Source organism: Cynocephalus volans, chromosome X (genome assembly GCF_027409185.1).
Source record: "Cynocephalus volans isolate mCynVol1 chromosome X, mCynVol1.pri, whole genome shotgun sequence".
In the NCBI taxonomy this organism is placed as follows: domain Eukaryota; kingdom Metazoa; phylum Chordata; class Mammalia; order Dermoptera; family Cynocephalidae; genus Cynocephalus; species Cynocephalus volans.
In genome coordinates, this window is record NC_084478.1 from 81,603,243 (window position 1) to 81,621,924 (window position 18,682).

The window sequence follows — 18,682 nt, forward strand, 5'->3', positions numbered from 1 at the left end:
CTGATCAACTTACATAGCACAATCCTGTTTTGTTGTTTTGGTTTTTTTTTTTTAAATTTTATAATGTCGATATACATTGTGGCTGATTATTGTTGCCCCTCACCCAAACCTCCCTCCCTCCTCCCTTCCCGCCTCCCCACCAACAATGTCCTTTCTGCTTGCTTGTCGCATCAACTTAAAGTAGTTGTGGTTGTTATATATTCTTCCCCACCCCCCGGGTTTTTTTGTGTGTGTGTGTGTGTGTCTGTGTGTGTGTGTGTGTGTGTGTGAATTATATATTAATTTTTAGCTCTCACCAATAAGTGAGAACATGTGGTATTTCTCTTTCTGTGCCTGACTCGTTTCACTTAATATAATTCTCTCAAGGTCCATCCATGTTGTTGCAAATGGCAGTATTTAACTCGTTTTTATAGCTGAGTAGTATTCCATTGTGTAGATGTACCACATTTTCCGTATCCACTCATCTGATGGTGGACATTTGGGCTGGTTACAACTCTTGGCTATTGTAAAGAGTGTTGCGATGAACATTGGGGAACAGGTATACCTTCGACTTGATGATTTCCATTCCTCTGGGTAGCACAATCCTGTTTTTATAAGAGTCATTGGAAAGGCCCCAGCATCCAAAGGAGTAAGGTGGGATGGAGGTACAAGAAAATCCACGCTCAGTCAAGGAATTGCTCCATATAATTAAAGGGATGTGAAAGCTTATAAAACACCTAAAGGCTTAAAAAAAAAAAAAAGATGTGAAGCATTTTGCACATTAACCATTTCGCACATTCAGAAACAGGGTAGGCCGTGCTTTAGTGAGGCCTCCTTCTCTTGGCTCCTAGCGCAAGAGGGACATGCATCACAGATATCCAATAGACAGTGAGGTGGAGCTGTCTGGCCTGGGTCCGATAGAGCGACTGGGAGGCTGGAGTCCTCTTTCTTCAGCAGAAGCTATAGACAGAAAAGAAGAGGCCAGAGCCAGGTCACATCCATGTCCCCTCCTGGCTGTCCCCTCTTTTTTTGTCCTACCCAACTGAAGATTTGTCACCTGGACTATTGCACAAACCTCTTCCTCACTGATTTCCTCATCACCCCTCTCGCCTTCCCCAGTCCCTCCATCACAGCCACCACGTCTCTTTCCTCAAGGCTGGGGTCTCTGAATATGCTCCTCCCTCGCTCAGAAGCGTTGCCTGGCTCCTCGTCACCCACAGCTGCTGGTCCGTGATTGGTAGACTCTCCAGCCCCATTTCCCTCTGTTCCATTAGTTCCTCCAGGGTTGCCTCTTCACTCACACACCATGCCCCATCCACCATTTTGGTCTTGGAATACCAAGCCTTCCCTCTCAGCCTTCCCAGGAGTTTATCTTCCCTCAGGGCTCCTCCAGCCCTTCCTCTCTGGGCACGCCATTGAGATTTAGCCACAAAACACAGGCGGTACAGGCATCCAGGCTCCACATCTAGGCTGGAAGTTTCTTGAAGGCAGGGACCAGACCTCCTTCCAGACTAGGCCCTTATCACCTCTGTATGTCCTCCCCAGGCCACAGAAGACTTCAGGGGTCTCGATAGAGAGCCTTGGGCGGAGAGTCGGGAGACCTGGTTCTTCCACCTAACATGTGTGCTGCATGCCCTAGGGCAAGTCCCTGCCACTCTCAGGGCCTCAGTTTCCTTGTTTCTCGACTAAAGGGCGCTCAACCTCTGCACGAAGGGCACTGGACAAGGGCACAAAGTTCGATAAACTAAAGATTCACTGAGCAGTTCTCAACGACCATCTCAGGAGTTAGACTGAGGAGCTTGGGTAGCTGGCTCCAAGGAGGTTCAGTCCACCGACCCTGATTTCCCAGTTAGAACCTGCTTACCACAACAACCCCCAATTCCCAACCATCCCCACCCCGTGTCCTCTCAAGGAGCAGGCTACCTGGTGGGTCACAGGCCTGGTGGAGGGAGATGGAGTCAGAAGGGGTCTGAAAAGAGTGTCTCAGACTCAGCAGAGCCTCGACAGCCTCCAGCTTCCGCTGCCACTCTGAGGAGGCAGAAGCCAAAGCCTGGTCAGATGCTGTAGCGGCCTGCAAAGGAAAGGGCTTGAGAGAATGGGGGCTGGGAAACCATACCTCCTTCCAACGCGACAAGTGCCTCTGAAGCCTCCAGTTCTAGAGAGCCCGCACCCCCTCCCAACCCCCGAGGTCTTCTGTTCTTTCCATTCACTAAGTTCGGCCCCTCCCAGGGTTCTGGACCCCACTACTCTTCCAGGACCTGTGGCTGCAGTAGAAGAGAGTCAAGGGTGGCACTGGGCTGCAGGATCAGCGCTGAGCATCTAGAAACAAGGAGAGGAGAGGCCAGGGGATTAAACCCTGTGGCAGACACATAGCACCAGTCAACAGAGAGAGGGGAAGGATTCTGCAATATCTGGATGTGGGAATCCGAATGCCTGCTGAGCCACTGCCGTGGCTTGGGCAAGCCTCTTCTCCTGCTTGGCCTGTTTTCTTTTCCATACCTCTTTTTTCTATATCTTTTGTGAGACACTAATTTCTGCCAGCTTTTTTCCTCCTGGGGCAACAGCGAAGAGTATGGAAAATCACACAGGTGTCCGTGCTTTTACCTGCAAAGCACCTGCAGAGATGTGATTACTGTCCCGGTTCAGGGACTGGTTCTCGCCTCCATACTGTCCAATCCCCATGGGTCTTGACGGACAAGTTTGCCTCATCTCCAGGAAGCCTTCTCTAACGGCCTCTGGGCTTTCCCCTGGTCCTCTGTGGCCGTCGCCATCATGGCCCTACTTTTCAGCAGGACCTTCTATCCCATCTATCTGTTTCATGTGAAATAACAGCCTTCACTAGTTGAAGGCCTACTATGTGTCAGGCCTCAGGCTAGTTCTCTTGTCAATGCTATAGGTGTAGAATATTGTCCCCAGTACACCCATAGGGAAATGGGGGGTTCAAAAACATAAACTCACTTGTCCAAAGCCTCACAAGTAGGAAATGGCAAAGCTGGGAGAGCCCTGTCTTGCCCATTAGCCTGAGATGCTGCCTTCTCCTCCTCCTTCTCCTCTTCCTCCTCCTGTCTCCCATAGCATCAAGCACAAGGGTGGGCACACAACAACACAAGACATGACCTTGCTCTACTCACCTGCTGCACAGGACAGGGGACCCGTGGGGCTGCCTAGAAAGAGAAGCCATCGGTTGCTGCTCCAAGGTCACTGGAGTGCAGGGCAGAGACAGAGGTTCTGGGGGCTGGCCGAGGAGCAGAGCCCCTTGGGAGCTCTCCTGCAGGGGCGCAGAGCACAGGTTGGAGTCAGGTACCAGGTCGGCCATGGAGAGAGGAGGTGTGGGCATGTTTGGGGATGAGGATAGGAGCCCAGAATGCCAGAGCTCTGAAGATCTTGAAGACCAGACAGTCTTATCTTTCATTTTGCAACTAGGGAAACTGAGGGCCGGGGAGGAGAAGTGATTTTTTTCCCAAGGTCACATGGCAAGACGGTGGTAGGATTGGAGATGGAACCCACGTCTTTGGGACACAGTGGAAGGGGTCTGGGCAGTGGCTGGGTGGGAGCCTCCCCCACTGGCAACAGACTCTACTTACCTCCTCGGGGGTTGTGTGGGGGTGGGCCTCAGGCTGAGGCACAATGTCCACCTTCCCAGCTGTGAAAGACCAGGGACAGCTTTGGTGAGCCTTTCCCCCTCAGCCCCACCCCACTCTGCCCACCCCCAATCTGAAGTCTCATCTCACCATGGACCTTTTCGACTCCCCGGTCTGTCATTCCCACAAACATTTGGTAAATAATGTTGACGATGTTTTACACTTGGGCGAGCTAAGGTCCAGCGAGTAACTTGCCCAAGGCCACATAGCAATTCAGTGATAGAACTGGTGAGAGAATTACTCCTGCTTCCTCCACCCAAACTCAGGCTCCCTCCCTGGCCAGAGATACTCACTGAGGACTCCTTTGATGACCAAATTCTTGACAGGGATGTGAGCTTTGGCAGGGGCTGCCACACTCCTTTTCAGTCTTCGAGCCAGGTGCGCTGGCTCTGCCAGCGCTGCCCTCTGCTCCTCCTTCAAGGCACTCACAGCAGGCAAGACCCGACGGTGTTCCCTAAAGTGAGGGATTACAGGTCTAAGGTTAGTCACATTTAGAGGAGGCCTGACCCTTCTCCTTGCCAGACAGCATACTCACCAGAAGAGGGCACAATTGTGACACTTGCAGGCCCGGAAGATGCAGAAACGCTTGTGGCCTCTGATTTGGGTAGAGATGTCACGCTTCTGGCAGTGGTCATGGCGGCCTATAGCTCTTCTGGGGACAAGTTCAGCCCCCCATGGGGCTCCGATCTCACACCCTGTGGTGCATTCCAAGTTGGAGGAGCAGCAGGGCACAGCAGGTGTTTCTTGGGGATCCATGGTTCTAGGGTCAGTAGTGGAGGTCAGAATGGCCACGTGATGCCCTCCCTCCAACGTACTTCCTTCGCCCTTGGAAAGTCCTATGTGAAGTGGCTCGATTCTTCTTCTCCATCCCTCTCACCACTGGAATCAGATTGCCTCCTCCCTTGTTCTCCCATGGCTTTCTCTAACCTTCCCCCCAATCTCCTTACTCACATAGCCTCCTTCCCAGGAAGCCCCACTCATACATAGCCTCCCCACCAAGAAACTCTTAGCATGGGCCGCATACACATTCAAGCCGATCGCTCTTCTCCTTGCTTACCTTCACTCCGCCATAGATTTCATTTTCAGCATGCACATGTACTCCCGTGCCCCCTTCAACAGTTACTCCACCCTCTTCTTGCGTATCATCGTGTATTCTGCCAAACCCAACTATTATTTCTGGCATCCACATCAACAATAGTCTTCCTAACCTCCTGCCTTCATTCACTCGCCACACAGGATTTTATGCTCCCTACACTCAACTCTATTAGTTTCACGTTTGCCCTGTGTTCAGTTTTCCCCTCACACTCCATTCTGACTTTTCTTGCACCCCACTGCAATCTTAATTATTCCCTTGCTCCCCCTTTAAGCTGAATACCCTCTTCCACCCCATGAAACCATAATGTTCTCCTGGATCCCCAGCCCTCTTTCAATTATTGTTTTCATTCAGCCCTTCATTCATTCCCTCCATTCTTTACTCAACAGATATTTGTTGAGCCCTCTGCAAAGTGCCAGGCCTTAATCTAGCCAATCGGCAACTCCTCATCAAACTAATTTTTCTCTTGGGCCGACGCACCCTCTCTGCTTTCATGCAAACCCATGCACTCCCTCTGCAGCCTCCCAACAATCTTCCATACTCTTCTCCACACTTCAACGATTGTGCTTGAGCACACACCATCACCACACTCCGCCCCACCCCCCACACCCCATTCCACCCCACCGTCCTGGAGTGTACCATCTCCTCAGGAAGCCCGATCACTCACTGTCTCCCCCACCTCCGAATAAAAGGCAGGGGCATGAGCCCTGTCCCAGGGGCAGGGGCGAAGGGTTCTCCCAAAAGGGGTGTGGGGAAGTGTAGGGGCTGAGTGGGATGTCATGGCGGGTCGGGATACCCCACTGAGGTGGAGGAGAGGGGAAGGGGCTGGGGATTCGGAGCAGGAGGGAGGGAGGAAAGAAGAGGCATGGAGAACAAGGGTGGTATTCCTGACGAAAACCTGTGTCAAAAGCCTTACCTAAGCCTACAGCAGGTCGGAATCGATCAGCTGGGACAAGAGGCCTGAGGGAAAACCCGGCTTCTGCTACCTTTCCCGCCCTTCCTACAAGGCCAATGAGCTTCCAGTGCTGCCTTCCACCTCCCCCTTCCCCCCTCCCACCTCTGCGGCCGGTGACAAATGAGCTTCGAGATCCACTGACGCTCACGCCCGGCAGTTCCGCCCTCTCCACATCCGTGTAGCTTCTTGTGCTCTCTTTACTAGACTAGCCGGTAGCTCCTGAGGGGAAGTTCAGCTTTGTGCTTCCCAAGGCTCGTTTCTCAGACTAGTCTCCCTTTGGATGGAAAATACCTTGTGTGAATGCATTTTTAACTCATGGACTTGGTATTCTGGAATTGACCTTTTCAAAATTCAGCATGACTTCTTTTTTTTTTTTAATTTTATTTTGTCGATATACATTGTGGCTGATTATTGTTGCCCCTCACCAAAACCTCCCTCCCTCCTCCCTCTCCCCTCCCCCCTCCCCCCACCGATGTCCCCTCTGTTTGCTTGTCACATCAACTTCAAGTAATTGTGGTTGTTATATCTTCTCCCCCCTCCCCGGTTTTTTTTTTTTGTGTGTGTGTGTGTGTGTGAATTATATATTAATATTTAGCTCTCACCAATAAGTGAGAACATGTGGTATTTCTCTTTCTGTGCCTGACTCGTTTCACTTAATATAATTCTCTCAAGGTCCATCCATGTTGTTGCAAATGGCAGTATTTCATTCGTTTTTATAGCTGAGTAGTATTTCATTGTGTAGATGTACCACATTTTCCGTATCCACTCATCTGATGGTGGACATTTGGGCTGGTTACAACTCTTGGCTATTGTAAAGAGTGTTGCGATGAACATTGGGGAACAGGTATACCTTCGACTTGATGATTTCCATTCCTCTGGGTAGCACAATCCTGTTTTTGTAAGAGTCATTGGAAAGGCCCCAGCATCCAAAGGAGTAAGGTGGGATGGAGGTACAAGAAAATCCACGCTCAGTCAAGGAATTGCTCCATATAATTAAAGGGATGTGAAAGCTTATAAAACACCTAAAGGCTTAAAAAAAAAAAGAAAAAAGATGTGAAGCATTTTGCACATTAACCATTTCGCACATTCAGAAACAGGGTAGGCCGTGGTTTAGTGAGGCCTCCTTCTCTTTGCTCCTAGCGCAAGAGGGACATGCATCACAGATATCCAATAGACAGTGAGGTGGAGCTGTCTGGCCTGGGTCCGATAGAGCGACTGGGAGGCTGGAGTCCTCTTTCTTCAGCAGAAGCTATAGACAGAAAAGAAGAGGCCAGAGCCAGGTCACATCCATATCCCCTCCTGGCTGTCCCCTCTTTTTTTGTCCTACCCAACTGAAGATTTGTCACCTGGGCTACTGCACAGACCTCTTCCTCTCTGATTTCCTCATCACCCCTCTCGCCTTCCCCAATCCCTCCATCACAGCCACCACGTCTCTTTCCTCAAGGCTGGGGTCTCTGAATATGCTCCTCCCTCGCTCAGAAGCGTTGCCTGGCTCCTCGTCACCCACAGCTGCTGGTCCGTGATTGGTAGACTCTCCAGCCCCATTTCCCTCTGTTCCATTAGTTCCTCCAGGGTTGCCTCTTCACTCACACACCATGCCCCATCCACCATTTTGGTCTTGGAATACCAAGCCTTCCCTCTCAGCCTTCCCAGGAGTTTATCTTCCCTCAGGGCTCCTCCAGCCCTTCCTCTCTGGGCACACCATTGAGATTTAGCCACAAAACACAGGCGGTACAGGCATCCAGGCTCCACATCTAGGCTGGAAGTTTCTTGAAGGCAGGGACCAGACCTCCTTCCAGACTAGGCCCTTATCACCTCTGTATGTCCTCCCCAGGCCACAGAAGACTTCAGGGGTCTCGATAGAGAGCCTTGGGCGGAGAGTCGGGAGACCTGGTTCTTCCACCTAACATGTGTGCTGCATGCCCTAGGGCAAGTCCCTGCCACTCTCAGGGCCTCAGTTTCCTTGTTTCTCGACTAAAGGGCGCTCAACCTCTGCACGAAGGGCACTGGACAAGGGCACAAAGTTCGATAAACTAAAGATTCACTGAGCAGTTCTCAACGACCATCTCAGGAGTTAGACTGAGGAGCTTGGGTAGCTGGCTCCAAGGAGGTTCAGTCCACCGACCCTGATTTCCCAGTTAGAACCTGCTTACCACAACAACCCCCAATTCCCAACCATCCCCACCCCGTGTCCTCTCAAGGAGCAGGCTACCTGGTGGGTCACAGGCCTGGTGGAGGGAGATGGAGTCAGAAGGGGTCTGAAAAGAGTGTCTCAGACTCAGCAGAGCCTCGACAGCCTCCAGCTTCCGCTGCCACTCTGAGGAGGCAGAAGCCAAAGCCTGGTCAGATGCTGTAGCGGCCTGCAAAGGAAAGGGCTTGAGAGAATGGGGGCTGGGAAACCATACCTCCTTCCAACGCGACAAGTGCCTCTGAAGCCTCCAGTTCTAGAGAGCCCGCACCCCCTCCCAACCCCCGAGGTCTTCTGTTCTTTCCATTCACTAAGTTCGGCCCCTCCCAGGGTTCTGGACCCCACTACTCTTCCAGGACCTGTGGCTGCAGTAGAAGAGAGTCAAGGGTGGCACTGGGCTGCAGGATCAGCGCTGAGCATCTAGAAACAAGGAGAGGAGAGGCCAGGGGATTAAACCCTGTGGCAGACACATAGCACCAGTCAACAGAGAGAGGGGAAGGATTCTGCAATATCTGGATGTGGGAATCCGAATGCCTGCTGAGCCACTGCCGTGGCTTGGGCAAGCCTCTTCTCCTGCTTGGCCTGTTTTCTTTTCCATACCTCTTTTTTCTATATCTTTTGTGAGACACTAATTTCTGCCAGCTTTTTTCCTCCTGGGGCAACAGCGAAGAGTATGGAAAATCACACAGGTGTCCGTGCTTTTACCTGCAAAGCACCTGCAGAGATGTGATTACTGTCCCGGTTCAGGGACTGGTTCTCGCCTCCATACTGTCCAATCCCCATGGGTCTTGACGGACAAGTTTGCCTCATCTCCAGGAAGCCTTCTCTAACGGCCTCTGGGCTTTCCCCTGGTCCTCTGTGGCCGTCGCCATCATGGCCCTACTTTTCAGCAGGACCTTCTATCCCATCTATCTGTTTCATGTGAAATAACAGCCTTCACTAGTTGAAGGCCTACTATGTGTCAGGCCTCAGGCTAGTTCTCTTGTCAATGCTATAGGTGTAGAATATTGTCCCCAGTACACCCATAGGGAAATGGGGGGTTCAAAAACATAAACTCACTTGTCCAAAGCCTCACAAGTAGGAAATGGCAAAGCTGGGAGAGCCCTGTCTTGCCCATTAGCCTGAGATGCTGCCTTCTCCTCCTCCTTCTCCTCTTCCTCCTCCTGTCTCCCATAGCATCAAGCACAAGGGTGGGCACACAACAACACAAGACATGACCTTGCTCTACTCACCTGCTGCACAGGACAGGGGACCCGTGGGGCTGCCTAGAAAGAGAAGCCATCGGTTGCTGCTCCAAGGTCACTGGAGTGCAGGGCAGAGACAGAGGTTCTGGGGGCTGGCCGAGGAGCAGAGCCCCTTGGGAGCTCTCCTGCAGGGGCGCAGAGCACAGGTTGGAGTCAGGTACCAGGTCGGCCATGGAGAGAGGAGGTGTGGGCATGTTTGGGGATGAGGATAGGAGCCCAGAATGCCAGAGCTCTGAAGATCTTGAAGACCAGACAGTCTTATCTTTCATTTTGCAACTAGGGAAACTGAGGGCCGGGGAGGAGAAGTGATTTTTTTCCCAAGGTCACATGGCAAGACGGTGGTAGGATTGGAGATGGAACCCACGTCTTTGGGACACAGTGGAAGGGGTCTGGGCAGTGGCTGGGTGGGAGCCTCCCCCACTGGCAACAGACTCTACTTACCTCCTCGGGGGTTGTGTGGGGGTGGGCCTCAGGCTGAGGCACAATGTCCACCTTCCCAGCTGTGAAAGACCAGGGACAGCTTTGGTGAGCCTTTCCCCCTCAGCCCCACCCCACTCTGCCCACCCCCAATCTGAAGTCTCATCTCACCACGGACCTTTTCGACTCCCCGGTCTGTCATTCCCACAAACATTTGGTAAATAATGTTGACGATGTTTTACACTTGGGCGAGCTAAGGTCCAGCGAGTAACTTGCCCAAGGCCACATAGCAATTCAGTGATAGAACTGGTGAGAGAATTACTCCTGCTTCCTCCACCCAAACTCAGGCTCCCTCCCTGGCCAGAGATACTCACTGAGGACTCCTTTGATGACCAAATTCTTGACAGGGATGTGAGCTCTGGCAGGGGCTGCCACACTCCTTTTCAGTCTTCGAGCCAGGTGCGCTGGCTCTGCCAGCGCTGCCCTCTGCTCCTCCTTCAAGGCACTCACAGCAGGCAAGACCCGACGGTGTTCCCTAAAGTGAGGGATTACAGGTCTAAGGTTAGTCACATTTAGAGGAGGCCTGACCCTTCTCCTTGCCAGACAGCATACTCACCAGAAGAGGGCACAATTGTGACACTTGCAGGCCCGGAAGATGCAGAAACGCTTGTGGCCTCTGATTTGGGTAGAGATGTCACGCTTCTGGCAGTGGTCATGGCGGCCTATAGCTCTTCTGGGGACAAGTTCAGCCCCCCATGGGGCTCCGATCTCACACCCTGTGGTGCATTCCAAGTTGGAGGAGCAGCAGGGCACAGCAGGTGTTTCTTGGGGATCCATGGTTCTAGGGTCAGTAGTGGAGGTCAGAATGGCCACGTGATGCCCTCCCTCCAACGTACTTCCTTCGCCCTTGGAAAGTCCTATGTGAAGTGGCTCGATTCTTCTTCTCCATCCCTCTCACCACTGGAATCAGATTGCCTCGTCCCTTGTTCTCCCATGGCTTTCTCTAACCTTCCCCCCAATCTCCTTACTCACATAGCCTCCTTCCCAGGAAGCCCCACTCATACATAGCCTCCCCACCAAGAAACTCTTAGCATGGGCCGCATACACATTCAAGCCGATCGCTCTTCTCCTTGCTTACCTTCACTCCGCCATAGATTTCATTTTCAGCATGCACATGTACTCCCGTGCCCCCTTCAACAGTTACTCCACCCTCTTCTTGCGTATCATCGTGTATTCTGCCAAACCCAACTATTATTTCTGGCATCCACATCAACAATAGTCTTCCTAACCTCCTGCCTTCATTCACTCGCCACACAGGATTTTATGCTCCCTACACTCAACTCTATTAGTTTCACGTTTGCCCTGTGTTCAGTTTTCCCCTCACACTCCATTCTGACTTTTCTTGCACCCCACTGCAATCTTAATTATTCCCTTGCTCCCCCTTTAAGCTGAATACCCTCTTCCACCCCATGAAACCATAATGTTCTCCTGGATCCCCAGCCCTCTTTCAATTATTGTTTTCATTCAGCCCTTCATTCATTCCCTCCATTCTTTACTCAACAGATATTTGTTGAGCCCTCTGCGAAGTGCCAGGCCTTAATCTAGCCAATCGGCAACTCCTCATCAAACTAATTTTTCTCTTGGGCCGACGCACCCTCTCTGCTTTCATGCAAACCCATGCACTCCCTCTGCAGCCTCCCAACAATCTTCCATACTCTTCTCCACACTTCAACGATTGTGCTTGAGCACACACCATCACCACACTCCGCCCCACCCCCCACACCCCATTCCACCCCACCGTCCTGGAGTGTACCATCTCCTCAGGAAGCCCGATCACTCACTGTCTCCCCCACCTCCGAATAAAAGGCAGGGGCATGAGCCCTGTCCCAGGGGCAGGGGCGAAGGGTTCTCCCAAAAGGGGTGTGGGGAAGTGTAGGGGCTGAGTGGGATGTCATGGCGGGTCGGGATACCCCACTGAGGTGGAGGAGAGGGGAAGGGGCTGGGGATTCGGAGCAGGAGGGAGGGAGGAAAGAAGAGGCATGGAGAACAAGGGTGGTATTCCTGACGAAAACCTGTGTCAAAAGCCTTACCTAAGCCTACAGCAGGTCGGAATCGATCAGCTGGGACAAGAGGCCTGAGGGAAAACCCGGCTTCTGCTACCTTTCCCGCCCTTCCTACAAGGCCAATGAGCTTCCAGTGCTGCCTTCCACCTCCCCCTTCCCCCCTCCCACCTCTGCGGCCGGTGACAAATGAGCTTCGAGATCCACTGACGCTCACGCCCGGCAGTTCCGCCCTCTCCACATCCGTGTAGCTTCTTGTGCTCTCTTTACTAGACTAGCTGGTAGCTCCTGAGGGGAAGTTCAGCTTTGTGCTTCCCAAGGCTCGTTTCTCAGACTAGTCTCCCTTTGGATGGAAAATACCTTGTGTGAATGCATTTTTAACTCATGGACTTGGTATTCTGGAATTGACCTTTTCAAAATTCAGCATGACTTCTTTTTTTTTTTTAATTTTATTTTGTCGATATACATTGTGGCTGATTATTGTTGCCCCTCACCAAAACCTCCCTCCCTCCTCCCTCCCCCCTCCCCCCTCCCCCCACCGATGTCCCCTCTGTTTGCTTGTCACATCAACTTCAAGTAATTGTGGTTGTTATATCTTCTCCCCCCTCCCCGGTTTTTTTTTTGTGTGTGTGTGTGTGTGTGTGAATTATATATTAATATTTAGCTCTCACCAATAAGTGAGAACATGTGGTATTTCTCTTTCTGTGCCTGACTCGTTTCACTTAATATAATTCTCTCAAGGTCCATCCATGTTGTTGCAAATGGCAGTATTTCATTCGTTTTTATAGCTGAGTAGTATTTCATTGTGTAGATGTACCACATTTTCCGTATCCACTCATCTGATGGTGGACATTTGGGCTGGTTACAACTCTTGGCTATTGTAAAGAGTGTTGCGATGAACATTGGGGAACAGGTATACCTTCGACTTGATGATTTCCATTCCTCTGGGTAGCACAATCCTGTTTTTGTAAGAGTCATTGGAAAGGCCCCAGCATCCAAAGGAGTAAGGTGGGATGGAGGTACAAGAAAATCCACGCTCAGTCAAGGAATTGCTCCATATAATTAAAGGGATGTGAAAGCTTATAAAACACCTAAAGGCTTAAAAAAAAAAAGAAAAAAGATGTGAAGCATTTTGCACATTAACCATTTCGCACATTCAGAAACAGGGTAGGCCGTGGTTTAGTGAGGCCTCCTTCTCTTTGCTCCTAGCGCAAGAGGGACATGCATCACAGATATCCAATAGACAGTGAGGTGGAGCTGTCTGGCCTGGGTCCGATAGAGCGACTGGGAGGCTGGAGTCCTCTTTCTTCAGCAGAAGCTATAGACAGAAAAGAAGAGGCCAGAGCCAGGTCACATCCATATCCCCTCCTGGCTGTCCCCTCTTTTTTTGTCCTACCCAACTGAAGATTTGTCACCTGGACTACTGCACAGACCTCTTCCTCTCTGATTTCCTCATCACCCCTCTCGCCTTCCCAATCCCTCCATCACAGCCACCACGTCTCTTTCCTCAAGGCTGGGGTCTCTGAATATGCTCCTCCCTCGCTCAGAAGCGTTGCCTGGCTCCTCGTCACCCACAGCTGCTGGTCCGTGATTGGTAGACTCTCCAGCCCCATTTCCCTCTGTTCCATTAGTTCCTCCAGGGTTGCCTCTTCACTCACACACCATGCCCCATCCACCATTTTGGTCTTGGAATACCAAGCCTTCCCTCTCAGCCTTCCCAGGAGTTTATCTTCCCTCAGGGCTCCTCCAGCCCTTCCTCTCTGGGCACACCATTGAGATTTAGCCACAAAACACAGGCGGTACAGGCATCCAGGCTCCACATCTAGGCTGGAAGTTTCTTGAAGGCAGGGACCAGACCTCCTTCCAGACTAGGCCCTTATCACCTCTGTATGTCCTCCCCAGGCCACAGAAGACTTCAGGGGTCTCGATAGAGAGCCTTGGGCGGAGAGTCGGGAGACCTGGTTCTTCCACCTAACATGTGTGCTGCATGCCCTAGGGCAAGTCCCTGCCACTCTCAGGGCCTCAGTTTCCTTGTTTCTCGACTAAAGGGCGCTCAACCTCTGCACGAAGGGCACTGGACAAGGGCACAAAGTTCGATAAACTAAAGATTCACTGAGCAGTTCTCAACGACCATCTCAGGAGTTAGACTGAGGAGCTTGGGTAGCTGGCTCCAAGGAGGTTCAGTCCACCGACCCTGATTTCCCAGTTAGAACCTGCTTACCACAACAACCCCCAATTCCCAACCATCCCCACCCCGTGTCCTCTCAAGGAGCAGGCTACCTGGTGGGTCACAGGCCTGGTGGAGGGAGATGGAGTCAGAAGGGGTCTGAAAAGAGTGTCTCAGACTCAGCAGAGCCTCGACAGCCTCCAGCTTCCGCTGCCACTCTGAGGAGGCAGAAGCCAAAGCCTGGTCAGATGCTGTAGCGGCCTGCAAAGGAAAGGGCTTGAGAGAATGGGGGCTGGGAAACCATACCTCCTTCCAACGCGACAAGTGCCTCTGAAGCCTCCAGTTCTAGAGAGCCCGCACCCCCTCCCAACCCCCGAGGTCTTCTGTTCTTTCCATTCACTAAGTTCGGCCCCTCCCAGGGTTCTGGACCCCACTACTCTTCCAGGACCTGTGGCTGCAGTAGAAGAGAGTCAAGGGTGGCACTGGGCTGCAGGATCAGCGCTGAGCATCTAGAAACAAGGAGAGGAGAGGCCAGGGGATTAAACCCTGTGGCAGACACATAGCACCAGTCAACAGAGAGAGGGGAAGGATTCTGCAATATCTGGATGTGGGAATCCGAATGCCTGCTGAGCCACTGCCGTGGCTTGGGCAAGCCTCTTCTCCTGCTTGGCCTGTTTTCTTTTCCATACCTCTTTTTTCTATATCTTTTGTGAGACACTAATTTCTGCCAGCTTTTTTCCTCCTGGGGCAACAGCGAAGAGTATGGAAAATCACACAGGTGTCCGTGCTTTTACCTGCAAAGCACCTGCAGAGATGTGATTACTGTCCCGGTTCAGGGACTGGTTCTCGCCTCCATACTGTCCAATCCCCATGGGTCTTGACGGACAAGTTTGCCTCATCTCCAGGAAGCCTTCTCTAACGGCCTCTGGGCTTTCCCCTGGTCCTCTGTGGCCGTCGCCATCATGGCCCTACTTTTCAGCAGGACCTTCTATCCCATCTATCTGTTTCATGTGAAATAACAGCCTTCACTAGTTGAAGGCCTACTATGTGTCAGGCCTCAGGCTAGTTCTCTTGTCAATGCTATAGGTGTAGAATATTGTCCCCAGTACACCCATAGGGAAATGGGGGGTTCAAAAACATAAACTCACTTGTCCAAAGCCTCACAAGTAGGAAATGGCAAAGCTGGGAGAGCCCTGTCTTGCCCATTAGCCTGAGATGCTGCCTTCTCCTCCTCCTTCTCCTCTTCCTCCTCCTGTCTCCCATAGCATCAAGCACAAGGGTGGGCACACAACAACACAAGACATGACCTTGCTCTACTCACCTGCTGCACAGGACAGGGGACCCGTGGGGCTGCCTAGAAAGAGAAGCCATCGGTTGCTGCTCCAAGGTCACTGGAGTGCAGGGCAGAGACAGAGGTTCTGGGGGCTGGCCGAGGAGCAGAGCCCCTTGGGAGCTCTCCTGCAGGGGCGCAGAGCACAGGTTGGAGTCAGGTACCAGGTCGGCCATGGAGAGAGGAGGTGTGGGCATGTTTGGGGATGAGGATAGGAGCCCAGAATGCCAGAGCTCTGAAGATCTTGAAGACCAGACAGTCTTATCTTTCATTTTGCAACTAGGGAAACTGAGGGCCGGGGAGGAGAAGTGATTTTTTTCCCAAGGTCACATGGCAAGACGGTGGTAGGATTGGAGATGGAACCCACGTCTTTGGGACACAGTGGAAGGGGTCTGGGCAGTGGCTGGGTGGGAGCCTCCCCCACTGGCAACAGACTCTACTTACCTCCTCGGGGGTTGTGTGGGGGTGGGCCTCAGGCTGAGGCACAATGTCCACCTTCCCAGCTGTGAAAGACCAGGGACAGCTTTGGTGAGCCTTTCCCCCTCAGCCCCACCCCACTCTGCCCACCCCCAATCTGAAGTCTCATCTCACCACGGACCTTTTCGACTCCCCGGTCTGTCATTCCCACAAACATTTGGTAAATAATGTTGACGATGTTTTACACTTGGGCGAGCTAAGGTCCAGCGAGTAACTTGCCCAAGGCCACATAGCAATTCAGTGATAGAACTGGTGAGAGAATTACTCCTGCTTCCTCCACCCAAACTCAGGCTCCCTCCCTGGCCAGAGATACTCACTGAGGACTCCTTTGATGACCAAATTCTTGACAGGGATGTGAGCTCTGGCAGGGGCTGCCACACTCCTTTTCAGTCTTCGAGCCAGGTGCGCTGGCTCTGCCAGCGCTGCCCTCTGCTCCTCCTTCAAGGCACTCACAGCAGGCAAGACCCGACGGTGTTCCCTAAAGTGAGGGATTACAGGTCTAAGGTTAGTCACATTTAGAGGAGGCCTGACCCTTCTCCTTGCCAGACAGCATACTCACCAGAAGAGGGCACAATTGTGACACTTGCAGGCCCGGAAGATGCAGAAACGCTTGTGGCCTCTGATTTGGGTAGAGATGTCACGCTTCTGGCAGTGGTCATGGCGGCCTATAGCTCTTCTGGGGACAAGTTCAGCCCCCCATGGGGCTCCGATCTCACACCCTGTGGTGCATTCCAAGTTGGAGGAGCAGCAGGGCACAGCAGGTGTTTCTTGGGGATCCATGGTTCTAGGGTCAGTAGTGGAGGTCAGAATGGCCACGTGATGCCCTCCCTCCAACGTACTTCCTTCGCCCTTGGAAAGTCCTATGTGAAGTGGCTCGATTCTTCTTCTCCATCCCTCTCACCACTGGAATCAGATTGCCTCCTCCCTTGTTCTCCCATGGCTTTCTCTAACCTTCACCCCAACCTCCTTACTCACATAGCCTCCTTCCCAGGAAGCCCCACTCATACATAGCCTCCCCACCAAGAAACTCTTAGCATGGGCCGCATACACATTCAAGCCGATCGCTCTTCTCCTTGCTTACCTTCACTCCGCCATAGATTTCATTTTCAGCATGCACATGTACTCCCGTGCCCCCTTCAACAGTTACTCCACCCTCTTCTTGCGTATCATCGTGTATTCTGCCAAACCCAACTATTATTTCTGGCATCCACATCAACAATAGTCTTCCTAACCTCCTGCCTTCATTCACTCGCCACACAGGATTTTATGCTCCCTACACTCAACTCTATTAGTTTCACGTTTGCCCTGTGTTCAGTTTTCCCCTCACACTCCATTCTGACTTTTCTTGCACCCCACTGCAATCTTAATTATTCCCTTGCTCCCCCTTTAAGCTGAATACCCTCTTCCACCCCATGAAACCATAATGTTCTCCTGGATCCCCAGCCCTCTTTCAATTATTGTTTTCATTCAGCCCTTCATTCATTCCCTCCATTCTTTACTCAACAGATATTTGTTGAGCCCTCTGCGAAGTGCCAGGCCTTAATCTAGCCAATCGGCAACTCCTCATCAAACTAATTTTTCTCTTGGGCCGACGCACCCTCTCTGCTTTCATGCAAACCCATGCACTCCCTCTGCAGCCTCCCAACAATCTTCCATACTCTTCTCCACACTTCAACGATTGTGCTTGAGCACACACCATCACCACACTCCGCCCCACCCCCCACACCCCATTCCACCCCACCGTCCTGGAGTGTACCATCTCCTCAGGAAGCCCGATCACTCACTGTCTCCCCCACCTCCGAATAAAAGGCAGGGGCATGAGCCCTGTCCCAGGGGCAGGGGCGAAGGGTTCTCCCAAAAGGGGTGTGGGGAAGTGTAGGGGCTGAGTGGGATGTCATGGCGGGTGGGGATACCCCGCTGAGGTGGAGGAGAGGGGAAGGGGCTGGGGATTCGGAGCAGGAGGGAGGGAGGAAAGAAGAGGCATGGAGAACAAGGGTGGTATTCCTGACGAAAACCTGTGTCAAAAGCCTTACCTAAGCCTACAGCAGGTCGGAATCGATCAGCTGGGACAAGAGGCCTGAGGGAAAACCCGGCTTCTGCTACCTTTCCCGCCCTTCCTACAAGGCCAATGAGCTTCCAGCGCTGCCTTCCACCTCCCCCTTCCCCCCTCCCACCGCTGCGGCCGGTGACAAATGAGCTTCGAGATCCACTGACGCTCACGCCCGGCAGTTCCGCCCTCTCCACATCCGTGTAGCTTCTTGTGCTCTCTATACTAGACTAGCCGGTAGCTCCTGAGGGGAAGTTCAGCTTTGTGCTTCCCAAGGCTCGTTTCTCAGACTAGTCTCCCTTTGGATGGAAAATACCTTGTGTGAATGCATTTTTAACTCATGGACTTGGTATTCTGGAATTGACCTTTTCAAAATTCAGCATGACTTCTTTTTTTTTTTAAATTTTATTTTGTCGATATACATTGTGGCTGATTATTGTTGCCCCTCACCAAAACCTCCCTCCCTCCCCCCTCCCCCCACCGATGTCCCCTCTGTTTGCTTGTGACATCAACTTCAAGTAATTGTGGTTGTTATATCTTCTCCCCCCCACCCGGTTTTTTTTTTTTTTTTTTTTTTTTTTTTGTGTGTGTGTGTGTGTGTGTTTGTGTGTGAATTATATATTAATTTTTAGCTCTCACCAATAAGTGAGAACATGTGGTATTTCTCTTTCTGTGCCTGACTCGTTTCACTTAATATAATTCTCTAAAGGTCCATCCATGTTGTTGCAAATGGCAGTATTTCATTCGTTTTTATAGCTGAGTAGTATTTCATTGTGTAGATGTACCACATTTTCCGTATCCACTCATCTGATGGTGGACATTTGGGCTGGTTACAACTCTTGGCTATTGTAATGAGTGTTGCGATGAACATTGGGGAACAGGTATACCTTTGACTTGGTGATTTCCATTCCTCTGGGTAGCACAATCCTGTTTTTGTAAGAGTCATTGGAAAGGCCCCAGCATCCAAAGGAGTAAGGTGGGATGGAGGTAGAAGAAAATCCACGCTCAGTCAAGGAATTGCTCCATATAATTAAAGGGATGTGAAAGCTTATAAAACACCTAAAGGCTTAAAAAAAAAAAAAAG

General features: G+C 51.7%; 3 pseudogenes; all 3 read right to left on the minus strand.

Moving 5' to 3' along the window:
* Positions 1–826: 826 nt before the first annotated feature.
* Positions 827–4,376, minus strand: LOC134368080 (doublesex- and mab-3-related transcription factor C1-like; annotated as a pseudogene).
* Positions 4,377–6,804: 2,428 nt separating this feature from the next.
* On the minus strand, positions 6,805–10,354 carry LOC134368081 (doublesex- and mab-3-related transcription factor C1-like; annotated as a pseudogene).
* A 2,428-nt stretch (positions 10,355–12,782) lies between these two features.
* On the minus strand, positions 12,783–16,331 carry LOC134368082 (doublesex- and mab-3-related transcription factor C1-like; annotated as a pseudogene).
* Between the last annotated feature and the right edge of the window lie 2,351 nt (positions 16,332–18,682).